Raw genomic sequence first — 10941 nt, forward strand, 5'->3', positions numbered from 1 at the left:
GGAGATTGAGGTATTGGTGAAGGTTTTTGGGAGATGTTTTGGATTTGTGAAGAGAGAGAAGGTGAGTTGAGGTAGGTGGGATCCTTGGGTCCACAGATCTGAGTGTCAGGATTTAACATCCTGCCACCTTAGGCTGGTAAATGCCATCTCTATGTAATCCTGGTTTACGCCAGATGATCTGTTTTCTGGCTAAACGCCAGCTCTATCTTGTTTTGGGCGTTCAACGCCAGTTTGCAGCATTTTCTGGCGTGAACGCCAGTTCCATGCTTGTTTCTACGTTCAAGCCAGCTCCCTCAGGTGTATTCTGGCATTTAAATCCAGACTGTTTCTTGTTTTGGTGTTCAACGCCAATCATCTCTTTCTGCTGAACGCCACCATACTCCTTACTGGTTTTAACGCAGTAAGACTTCCTCCAGGGTGTCTATTTCTTTTGCATTTTTGATTTATTTTTAATTTTGTATTTTTTTGTGACTCCACATGTCATGATCCTAATAAAACATAAAAACATAAAATAATAAATTAGATAATTAAAATTGGGTTACCTTCCAATAAGGCTTCTTTAATGTACTGCTGATAGTGAGCTCCCTTGGAGCTACACAGGTGATTGGTCAATGTTGTGGGACTCCACACCAAACTTAGAGTTTGACTGTGGCCTCCCAACACCAAACTTAGAGTTTGATTGTGGGGGCTTCGTTTGACTCTATATGAGAGAAGCTTTTCATGTTTCCTCTCATGTATCCAGAAGAACACCCTTGGGTCTTAAACACAAGGTAGTCCCCATTCAATTAAAGGACTAATTCTCTCTGTTAACATCTATCACAGCTCCTGCTGTGGCTAGAAAGGTTTCCAGGTGATGCCTTCATCCTCATCCTTCCTATGTCAAAGATTATGAAATCAGCAAGATGTAAGGCCTTCAACCTTCACTAACACTCCTCTACCAATCCATAAGCTTGTCTTACTGACTTGTCTGCCATCTATAATAGAATATGGCAGGCTGTACCTCAATCTCCCCACTTCTCCATTACAGAGAGTGGCATAGATTTATGCCTGACCCTAGGTCACACAGAGCTTCTCAAAGGTCATGGTGCCTATGGTACAGGGTATTAAGAATTTATCAGGATCTTGTCTCTTTTGAGGTAAAGTTTGCTTAACCCATGTATCTAGTTCACTAATGAGCAAAGGAGGTTCACCTTCCCAAGTCTCATTACCAAATAACTTGGCATTCAGCTTCATGATGGCTCCTAGATATTGACAACTTCTCTCCAGTTACATCTTCATCCTCTTAAGAGGAAGAATAGTCTTCAGAGCTCATGAATGGCAGAAGGAGGTTTAATGGATCTCTATGGTCTCTTATACTTCAGACCTTTGGTCCTCAATAAGAACTCCTTACTGCTTGAGAGATGTCCATGAGGTCTTCCTCATTGGGATTCACGTCCTCTCCTTCCTCTCTAGGTCGCCATGTTGAATATGTCAATGGCCTGCACTCTCTTTCTGGATTCTCTTCAGTATTGCTTGGGAGAGTACTAGGAGGAGTTTCTGTGACTTTCTTACTCAGCTGGCCCACTTGTGCCTCCAAATTTCTGATGGAGGACCTTGTTTCACTCATGAAACTTAAAGTGGCCTTAGACAGATCAGAGACATATTTGCTAAACTAGAGATGCTCTACTCAGAATTCTTTGTCTGTTGCTGAGAATATGATGGAAAAGGCTTGCTATTGCTGAGCCTGTTTCTTCCACCATTATTAAAGCTTTGTTGAGGCTTTTGTTGATCCTTCCATGAAAATTTAGATGATTTTTCCATGATAATTATAGGTGTTTCCATAAGGTTCACCCATGTAATTTACCTCTGCCATTGCAGGGTTTCAGTATCATAAACTTTCCTTCAGAAGATGCCTCTTTAGTACTGTTGGATGCATTTTGCCATCCATTCAGATTTGAGAAATCACGTTGACTTGTTGAGTCAATTTTGTTCTGAGCCAATATGGCATTCAGAGCATCAATTTCAGAACTTCCTTCCTCTGAGGCGTCCCATTATTCACGAAATTCCTCTCAGAAGTGTACATGAATTGGTTATTAGCAACCATGTCAATAAGTTCTTGAGCTTCTGCAGGCGTTTTCTTTAGTGAATAGATCCACCTGCAGAATGGTCCAGTGACATCTTAGAGAACTCAGATAGACCATAATAGAATATATCCAAAATGGTCCACTCTGAAAGCATGTCAGAAGGACACCTTTTGGTCATCTGCTTGTATCTTTCCCAAGCTTCATAGAGGGATTCACCATCTTTTTGTTTGAAGTATGAACATCCACTCTATGCTGCTCAGCTTTTGAGGAGGAAAGAACTTAGCCAAGAAGGCTGTACTAGCTTATCCCAAGAGTCCAGGCTATCTTTAGGTTGTGAGTCCAACCATGTTCTAGCTCTGTCTCTTGCAGCAAAAGGGAAAAGCATGAGCTGTAGACTTCAGACCTACTCCATTAGTCTTAACAGTCTCACAGATCTACAAGAACTAAGTTAAAAACTGATAGGGATCTTCTAATGGAAGTCCATAGAACTTGCAGTTCTGTTGTATAGAGCAACTAGTTGAGGTTTCAGCTCAAAATTGTTTGCTCCATGGCAGGGATTGAGATGCTTCTTCCATCAAACTTGGAAGTAAGTGTAGTATAATTACCAGCATCCTTCTTGCATTATTATTTTCGGCTGCCATCTCCTCTTCTTCTTCGAAAATTTCTGTAAGTTGTCTCTGGATTGTTGTAATTTAGCTTTTCTTAGTTTCCTCTTTAGAGTCCTTTCAGGTTCAGGATCTGCTTCAACAAGTATATTCTTGTCCTTTATGTTAGTAGAAGAAGAAAAGAATAGAAGAAGGAAAAGGTAAGAATCCAAACACAAGGAGGAAGATAGGGCTCAAATTCTTGAGATGAAGAGAAGTGTTAGTAAATAAATGAATAAATAGAAGAAGATGAGAGGGGAGAAATTCGAAAATAAATTTTGAAAAATAAGTTAGTGATTTTCAAAAATTAAAGGGAGAAATAAAATTAAAATTAAAATTTAAAATAATTAATTAATTAAAAAGAATTTTGAAAGGGTGAGAAATTTTCGAAAATTAGAAAGAGAAAAGTAGTTAGGTGGTTTTGAAAAATATAAGAAACAAACAAAAAGTCAAGTGGTTAGTTGAAAAAGATTTAAAAATCAATTTTGAAAAGATAAGAAGTTAGAAAAGATATTTGAAATCAAATTTTTGAAAAAGATAAAAAGATATGGTTGAAAAAATTTAATTTTTAAAATTAAATTGATTTCTTGACTAACAAGAAATAAAGATATGATTCTAGAATTTAAGATTGAACCTTTCTTAACAGAAGTAAATCAAATTTTTAATCATCACATTAATTATATAAAGTTTCGAAATTATGACTAAAGTAAGAAAGATTTTGAAAGTTTTTCTAAAATTTTCGAAAAAAGAAAAAAATAAAAAGATTTATTGAAAGTTTGAAAGATAAGATTTTAAAATGATTTTGACTTGATAACAATAACAACTAATTTTATAAATTTTTGACTAAGTCAACCCAAGATTTCGAATTTTGAGACAAATAAGGAAAATATTTTTTTTAGGAGGAGAAAAACATAAAATGACTCACAACATGAAAATTATGAATCAAAACATATGATGCATGCAAGAACACTATGAATGTCAGATGAACACCAGAACACTTCGAAGATCAGATAACTGCAGACACCAAACTAGAAATTTTATGCTTAGACCTATGAATGCAAAAATGCATATGAAAAACAACAAAAACACAAAACAAGAAAACATAAAATCAATATGACGGATAATTTATCGCTTTTGCATTGTTTTTATGTTTTTAGTATATTTAGTTTTTTTAGTATATTTTTATTAGTTTTAGCTAAATTCACTTTTTGGACTTTACTATGATTTGTGTTTTTTCTTGATTTCAGTATTTTTGGCTGAAATGAGGTCCTGAGCAAAAATCTTATTCAGAGACTGAAAAGGACTGCAGATGCTGTTGGATTCTGACCTCCCTGCACTCGAAGTGGATTTTCTGGAGCTACAGAAGCCCAATTGGCGCGGTCTCAACGGCATTGGAAAGTAGACATCTTGGGCTTTCCAGCATATATGATAGTCCATACGTTGTCTGAGATTTGATGGCCCAAACCGGCGTGGCAAATCAGCCTTATAATTTCCAGCGTTTAACGCTGGAACTGGCATAAACTTGGAGTTAAACGCCCAAACTGGCATAAAAGCTGGCGTTTAACTCCAGAAAAGGTCTCTACACGAAAATGCTTCATTGCTCAGCCCAAGCACACACTAAGTGGACCCAGAAGCGGATTTTTACATCATTTACTCATTTCTGTATACCCTAGGTTACTAGTTTACTATTAATAGGATCTTTTGACATTGTATCTGTACCTCATGACACTTTACATGTTTCTTTGTGTACCTTCCACAGCATGAGTCTCTAAACCCCATGGTTGGGGGTGAGGAGCTCTGCTGTGTCTTGATGGATTAATGCAATTACTACTGTTTTTCATTCAATCATGCTTGCTTCCATTCTAAGATATCACTTGTTCTTAAATCGGATGAATGTGATGATCCGTGACAATCATCATCATTCTCAACTATGAACGTGTGCCTGACAACCACCTCCGTTCTACCTTAGTTTAAGTAGATATCTCTTGGATTCTTTACCCGGAATCTTCGTGGTATAAGCTAGAACTGATGGCGGCATTCAAGAGAATCTGGAAGGTCTAAACCTTGTCTGTGGTATTCTGAGTAGGATTCAATGATTAAATGACTGTGACGAGCTTCAAACTCCTGAAGGCGGGGCGTTAGTGACAGACGCAAAAGAATCACTGGATTCTATTCCGGCCTGATTGAGAACCGACAGATGGATAGCCGTGCCGTGACAGGGTGCGTTGAACATTTCCACTGAGAGGATGGGAGGTAGCCACTGACAATGGTGAAACCCTTGCATACAGCTTGCCATGGAAGGAGCCTTGCGTGCTTGAAGAAGAAGACAGTAGGAAAACAGAGATTCAGAAGATGGAGCATCTCCAAAACCTCAACCTATTCTCTATCACTGCAAAACAAGTACTTATTTCATGTTCTTTTACTTTTCACAATCAATCCTGATAATTTCTGATATCCTGACTAAGATTTACAAGATAACCATAGCTTGCTTCAAGCCGACAATCTCCGTGGGATCGACCCTTACTCACGTAAGGTATTACTTGGATGACCCAGTGCACTTGCTGGTTAATTGTGCGGAATTGCAAAAGTGTGATTGCAATTTCGTGCACCAAGTTTTTGGCGCCGTTGCCGGGGATTGTTCGAGTTTGGACAACTGACGGCTTATCTTGTTGCTTAGATTAGGACTGTTTTATTTTTGTTGGTTTAGAGTCTTTTAATTGAGTCTAGTTTCATATTTTAAGTTTGGTGTCAATTGCATGCTTTTGTTTTCTTTTAATTTTCGAATTTGCATGTCTTTAGTCCCTTTTTGATCCGTAAAAATTCTAAGTTTGGTGTCCTCCTTGTGTTTTTCCCTTAAAATTTTCGAAAATTAGAGTTTGATTTGCTAAAAATTTTAAGTTTGGTGTCATTTTGTTGTTTTTCTCTTTCCTCATTTCGAAAATCAAATCTTTTTTCATAAAAATTTTTCAATCATATCTTTTTAATTGCTAATCTCAAAATCTTTCTAATTGACTAATTGATTCAGTTCTCAATTTGCTTTGATCTTATTTTCTTTTAATTTTCGAATTTTTTTACTTTATTCTCCTTTTATTTTATTTTTCGGTTGATTCAAAAAAAAATTTTATCTACTTGCAATCCATATCATTTCCCTTTATCCATCATGGATCTAAGTGGGATTGAACAGTCCAGAAGGACTCTGGGGTCTTATGCTAACCCCATTACAGCTGCATATGGAGTAGCATCTGTACACCTCCCATCAAAGCAAGCAGCTTTGAGCTAAATCCTCAACTCATTATCATAGTGCAGCAAAATTGCCAGTATTCCGGTCTTCCACAGGAAGAGCCTACTGAGTTTCTGGCACAGTTCTTACAAATTGCTGACACAGTACATGATAAAGAGGTGGATCAGGATGTCTACAGACTATTACTGTTTCCATTTGCTGTAAAAGATCAAGCTAAGAGGTGGTTGAATAACCAACCTACAGTAAGCATAAAGACATGGAAACAGTTATCAGACAAATTCCTGAATCACTTTTACCCTCCAAAGAGGATGACACAGCTAAGGCTGGACATCCAAGGCTTTAAACAAGAGGATAATGAATCCCTTTATAATGCCTGGGAGAGGTATAGAGGTATGCTAAGAAAATGCCCCTCTGAAATGTTTTCAGAGTGGGTACAGTTAGACATCTTCTACTATGGGCCTACAGAAAAAGCTCAGATGTCTTTAGACCACTCAGCTGGTGGATCTATACACATGAGGAAGACAATTGAAGAGGCTCAAGAGCTTATAGACACTGTGCTAGAAACCAATATTTGTACTCTAGCAATGAGTTCTCTCCAAAAGAGGAAGTCATGACAGTAGTCACTGATCCTAATCCTCAAGAACAGATGATTGAGCTTAATCAACAATTGCTCCTGATGACAGAACAGTTAGCAGAATTTAAAGAGATGCTCCATGAAACTAAAGTTGCTAACAAGAACATAGAACTGCAGTTGAATCAAGCAAAACAGCAAATATCTAAACAGATAACAGAGGAATGTCAAGCAGTTCAACTGAGGAGTGGGAAGACACTGAATAACACTGCTCAAAAGAGCAAAAAGCCAAATAAGGAACAATTGACAGAGGATAACCAAACCACTATTCAAAATCCCTCTGAGGACAGTAAGAGCCCAGAGAGGAACACTTTTGGCATTCAAACGCCAGAAAGGGGGGAAAACTGGCGTTAAACACCCATTCCCTGCCCAGCTCTAGCGTTCAAACGCCAGAAAAGGGGGAAAAGTTGGCGTTAAACGCCCATTTTCCACCCAATCCTGGCGTTCAGACGCCAAGGGAGGATTAGACACTTGAGAGTGCTGACAGTAATCCCTCTAACAAGGCTTCTTCAACCACTTCTGTAAGGAATAAACCTGCAGCATCTAAGGTTGAAGAATATAAAGCCAAGATGCCTTATCCTCAAAAACTCCGCCAAGCGGAATAGGATAAGCAATTTGCCCGCTTTGTAGACTATCTAAGGACTCTTGAAATAAAGATTCCGTTTGCAGAGGCACTTGAGCAAATACCTTCTTATGCTAAGTTCATGAAAGAAATCTTAAGTCATAAGAAGGATTGGAGAGAAACTGAAAAAGTATTTCTCACTGAAGAATGCAGTGCAGTCATTTTGAAAAGCTTACCAGAAAAGCTTCAAGATCCAGGAAGCTTTATGATACCATGCACATTAGAAGGTGCTTGTACCAAGACAGCCCTATGTGATCTTGGAGCAAGCATCAATCTAATACCTGCATCCACTACCAGAAAGCTTGGGTTGACTGGAGAAGTCAAACCAACCCAGATATGCCTCCAACTTGCTGATGGCTCTATTAAATATCCTTCAGGCATAATAGAGGATATGATTGTCAAGGTTGGGCCATTCGCCTTCCCAACTGACTTTGTGGTACTGGAAATGGAGGAGCACAAGAGTGCAACTCTCATTCTAGGAAGACCTTTCCTAGCAACTGGACGAACTCTCATTGATGTACAAAAAGGGGAAGTAACCCTGAGAGTCAATGAGGATGAGTTCAAGTTGAATGTTGTAAAAGCTATGCAGCACCCAGACACACCAAATGACTGCATGGGCGCTGACATTATTGACTCTCTGGTAGAAGAGATCAATATGACTGAAAGCCTAGAATCAGAGCTTGAGGACATCTTCAAAGATGCTCAACCTGATCAAGAAGAACCAGAGGAAACAAAGGAATTTTCGAAAATTCCTCAGGAGGAGGATAAGCCTCCCAAACCTGAACTCAAACCACTACCACCATCCCTGAAGTATGCATTTCTGGGAGAGGGTGACACTTTTCCAGTGATTATAAGCTCTGTTTAAATCCACAGGAAGAGGAAGCACTGATTCAAGTGCTAAGGACACACAAGACAGCTCTTGGGTGGTCCATAAGTGATCTTAAGGGCATTAGCCCAGCTAGATGCATGCACAAGATCCTGTTGGAGGATAATGCCAAACCAGTGGTCCAACCACAAAGGAGGCTAAATCCAGCCATGAAGGAGGTGGTGCAGAAAGAGGTCACTAAATTACTAGAGGCTGGGATTATTTATCCTATTTCTGATAGCCCCTGGGTGAGCCCTGTCCAAGTTGTCCCCAAAAAGGGAGGCATGACAGTGCTTCATAATGAAAAAAATGAACTGGTTCCTACAAGAATAGTCACAGGGTGGCGTATGTGTATTGACTACAGAAGGCTCAATACAGCCACCAGACAGGATCATTTTCCTTTACCATTCATAGACCAAATGCTAGAAAGACTAGCTGGTCATAATTATTACTGCTTTTTGGATGGCTATTCAGGTTACAACCAAATTGCAGTAGATCCTCAGGACCAAGAGAAAACAGCATTTACTTGTCCTTCTGGCGTGTTTGCCTACAGGAGGATGCCTTTTGGTCTGTGTAATGCTCCTACAACCTTTCAGAGATGCATGTTATCCATCTTCTCTGATATGGTGGAGAAATTCCTGGAAGTCTTCATGGATGACTTCTCAGTATATGGAGACTCATTCAGCTCCTGTCTTAATCACCTAGCACTTGTCCTGAAAAGGTGCCAAGAGACTAACCTGGTTTTAAACTGGGAGAAATGTCACTTTATGGTGACTGAGGGAATTGTCCTTGGGCACAAAATTTCAAGCAGGGGAATAGAGGTGGACAAGGTAGAGGTAATTGAAAAATTACCACCACCTGCCAATGTTAAGGCAATCAGAAGCTTTCTGGGGCATGCGGGATTCTACAGAAGGTTCATAAAGGATTTTTCGAAAATTGCAAAACCTTTGAGTAACCTGCTAGCTGCTGACACACCATTTGTGTTTGACACACAGTGTCTGCAGGCATTTGAGACCCTGAAAGCTAAGCTGGTCACAGCACCAGTCATCTCTGCACCAGATTGGGCATTGCCATTTGAACTAATGTGTGATGCTAGTGACCATGCCATTGGTGCAGTGTTGGGACAGAGGCATAACAAGCTTCTGCACGTCATTTATTATGCCAGCCGTGTTCTAAATGACGCACAGAAAAATTACACAACCACAGAAAAAGAGTTACTTGCAGTGGTCTATGCCATTGACAAGTTTAGATCCTATCTAGTAGGATCCAAGGTGTTTGTGTACACTGACCATGCTGCTCTTAAATACTTACTCACAAAGCAGGATTCAAAACCCAGGCTTATAAGATGGGTGTTGCTTCTGCAAGAGTTTGATATAGAAATAAGAGACAGAAAAGGGACAGAGAACCAAGTAGCTGATCATCTGTCCCGAATAGAACCAGTAGCTGGGGCGTCCCTCCCTTCTACTGAGATCTCAGAGACTTTCCCAGATGAGCAACTCTTTGTCATTCAGGAAGCTCCATGGTTTGCAGATATTGCAAATTATAAAGCTGTGAGGTTCATACCCCAGGAGTACAGCAGAGTGCAAAGAAAGAAATTAATTTCAGATGCCAAGTACTACCTCTGGGATGAACCATATCTCTTTAATAGATGTGCAGACGGAATGATCCGCAGATGTGTACCCAGAGAAGAATCACAAAGGATCCTATGGCACTACCATGGATCACAGTATGGAGGACATTTTGGAAGTGAGCGAACAGCCACTAAAGTCCTCCAATGTGGCTTCTACTGGCCTACTCTCTATAAAGATGCCCGAGAGTTTGTGCGTAACTGTGACAGCTGCCAAAGAGCTGGTAACTTGCCTCACGGATATGCCATGCCTCAACAAGGGATATTAGAGATAGAATTGTTTGATGTATGGGGAATTGACTTCATGTGTCCATTCCCACCATCATACTCAAACACTTACATTCTGGTGGCAGTGGACTATGTATCTAAGTGGGTAGAAGCAATTGCTACACCCACTAATGATACCAAGACCGTGCTGAAATTCCTCCAGAAACATATCTTCAGCAGATTTGGTGTTCCCAGAGTACTAATCAGTGACGGGGGCACTCATTTCTGCAATAGACAGCTATACTCTGCTATGGTTAGATATGGAATTAGCCACAAAGTGGCAACTCCATATCATCCACAGACAAATGGGCAAGCTGAAGTCTCTAACAGAGAGCTAAAAAGAATCTTGGAACGGACTGTGATAGCCCAAAGAAAGGATTGGGCAAAGAGCTTGGATGATGCTCTGTGGGCATACAGAACAGCATTCAAGACTCCTATAGGAACCTCTCCATACCAGCTGGTGTATGGGAAGGCCTGTCATCTGCCCGTGGAACTGGAACATAAAGCCTACTGGGCAACCAGATTCCTAAACACGGATGCTCAGTTAGCTGGTGAAAAAAGATTGCTCCAGCTAAATGAGCTAGAGGAGTTCAGACTCAATGCCTTTGAAAATGCAAAAATTTATAAAGAAAAGGCAAAGAAGTGGCATGACAAGAAGTTGTCATCCAGAGTCTTTGAGCCAGGACAAAAAGTTCTGCTCTTCAACTCTAGGCTCAGACTGTTTCCAGGAAAACTTAATCCCAGTGGAGAGGTCCGTATGTGATTACAGGAGTGTCACCATATGGATATGTTGAGCTTCAGGATATTGATTCTGACAAAAAGTTCATTGTTAATGGACAGAGAATCAAGCATTATCTTGAAGGCGATTTTAAGCAGGAATGCTCAAAACTGAGACTTGAGTGATTCTCAGTAAAGGTCCAGCTAAAGACAGTAAAGAAGCACTTGCTGGGAGGCAACCCAGTTATTAGAAGGTTATATGTT

At 39.8% G+C, this 10941-nt stretch overlaps 1 non-coding gene across 1 annotated transcript; it reads left to right on the forward strand.

The window, feature by feature from the left end:
• The first annotated feature begins 2212 nt into the window (after window positions 1-2212).
• On the forward strand, window positions 2213-2320 carry LOC112799410 (small nucleolar RNA R71). Its single transcript, XR_003200992.1, has one exon. It is a non-coding gene; the product is annotated as a small nucleolar RNA R71 (small nucleolar RNA).
• The last annotated feature ends 8621 nt before the right edge of the window (window positions 2321-10941 follow it).

The sequence above is a fragment of the Arachis hypogaea genome, chromosome 4 (assembly GCF_003086295.3).
Source record: "Arachis hypogaea cultivar Tifrunner chromosome 4, arahy.Tifrunner.gnm2.J5K5, whole genome shotgun sequence".
Classification (NCBI taxonomy): Eukaryota; Viridiplantae; Streptophyta; class Magnoliopsida; order Fabales; family Fabaceae; genus Arachis; species Arachis hypogaea.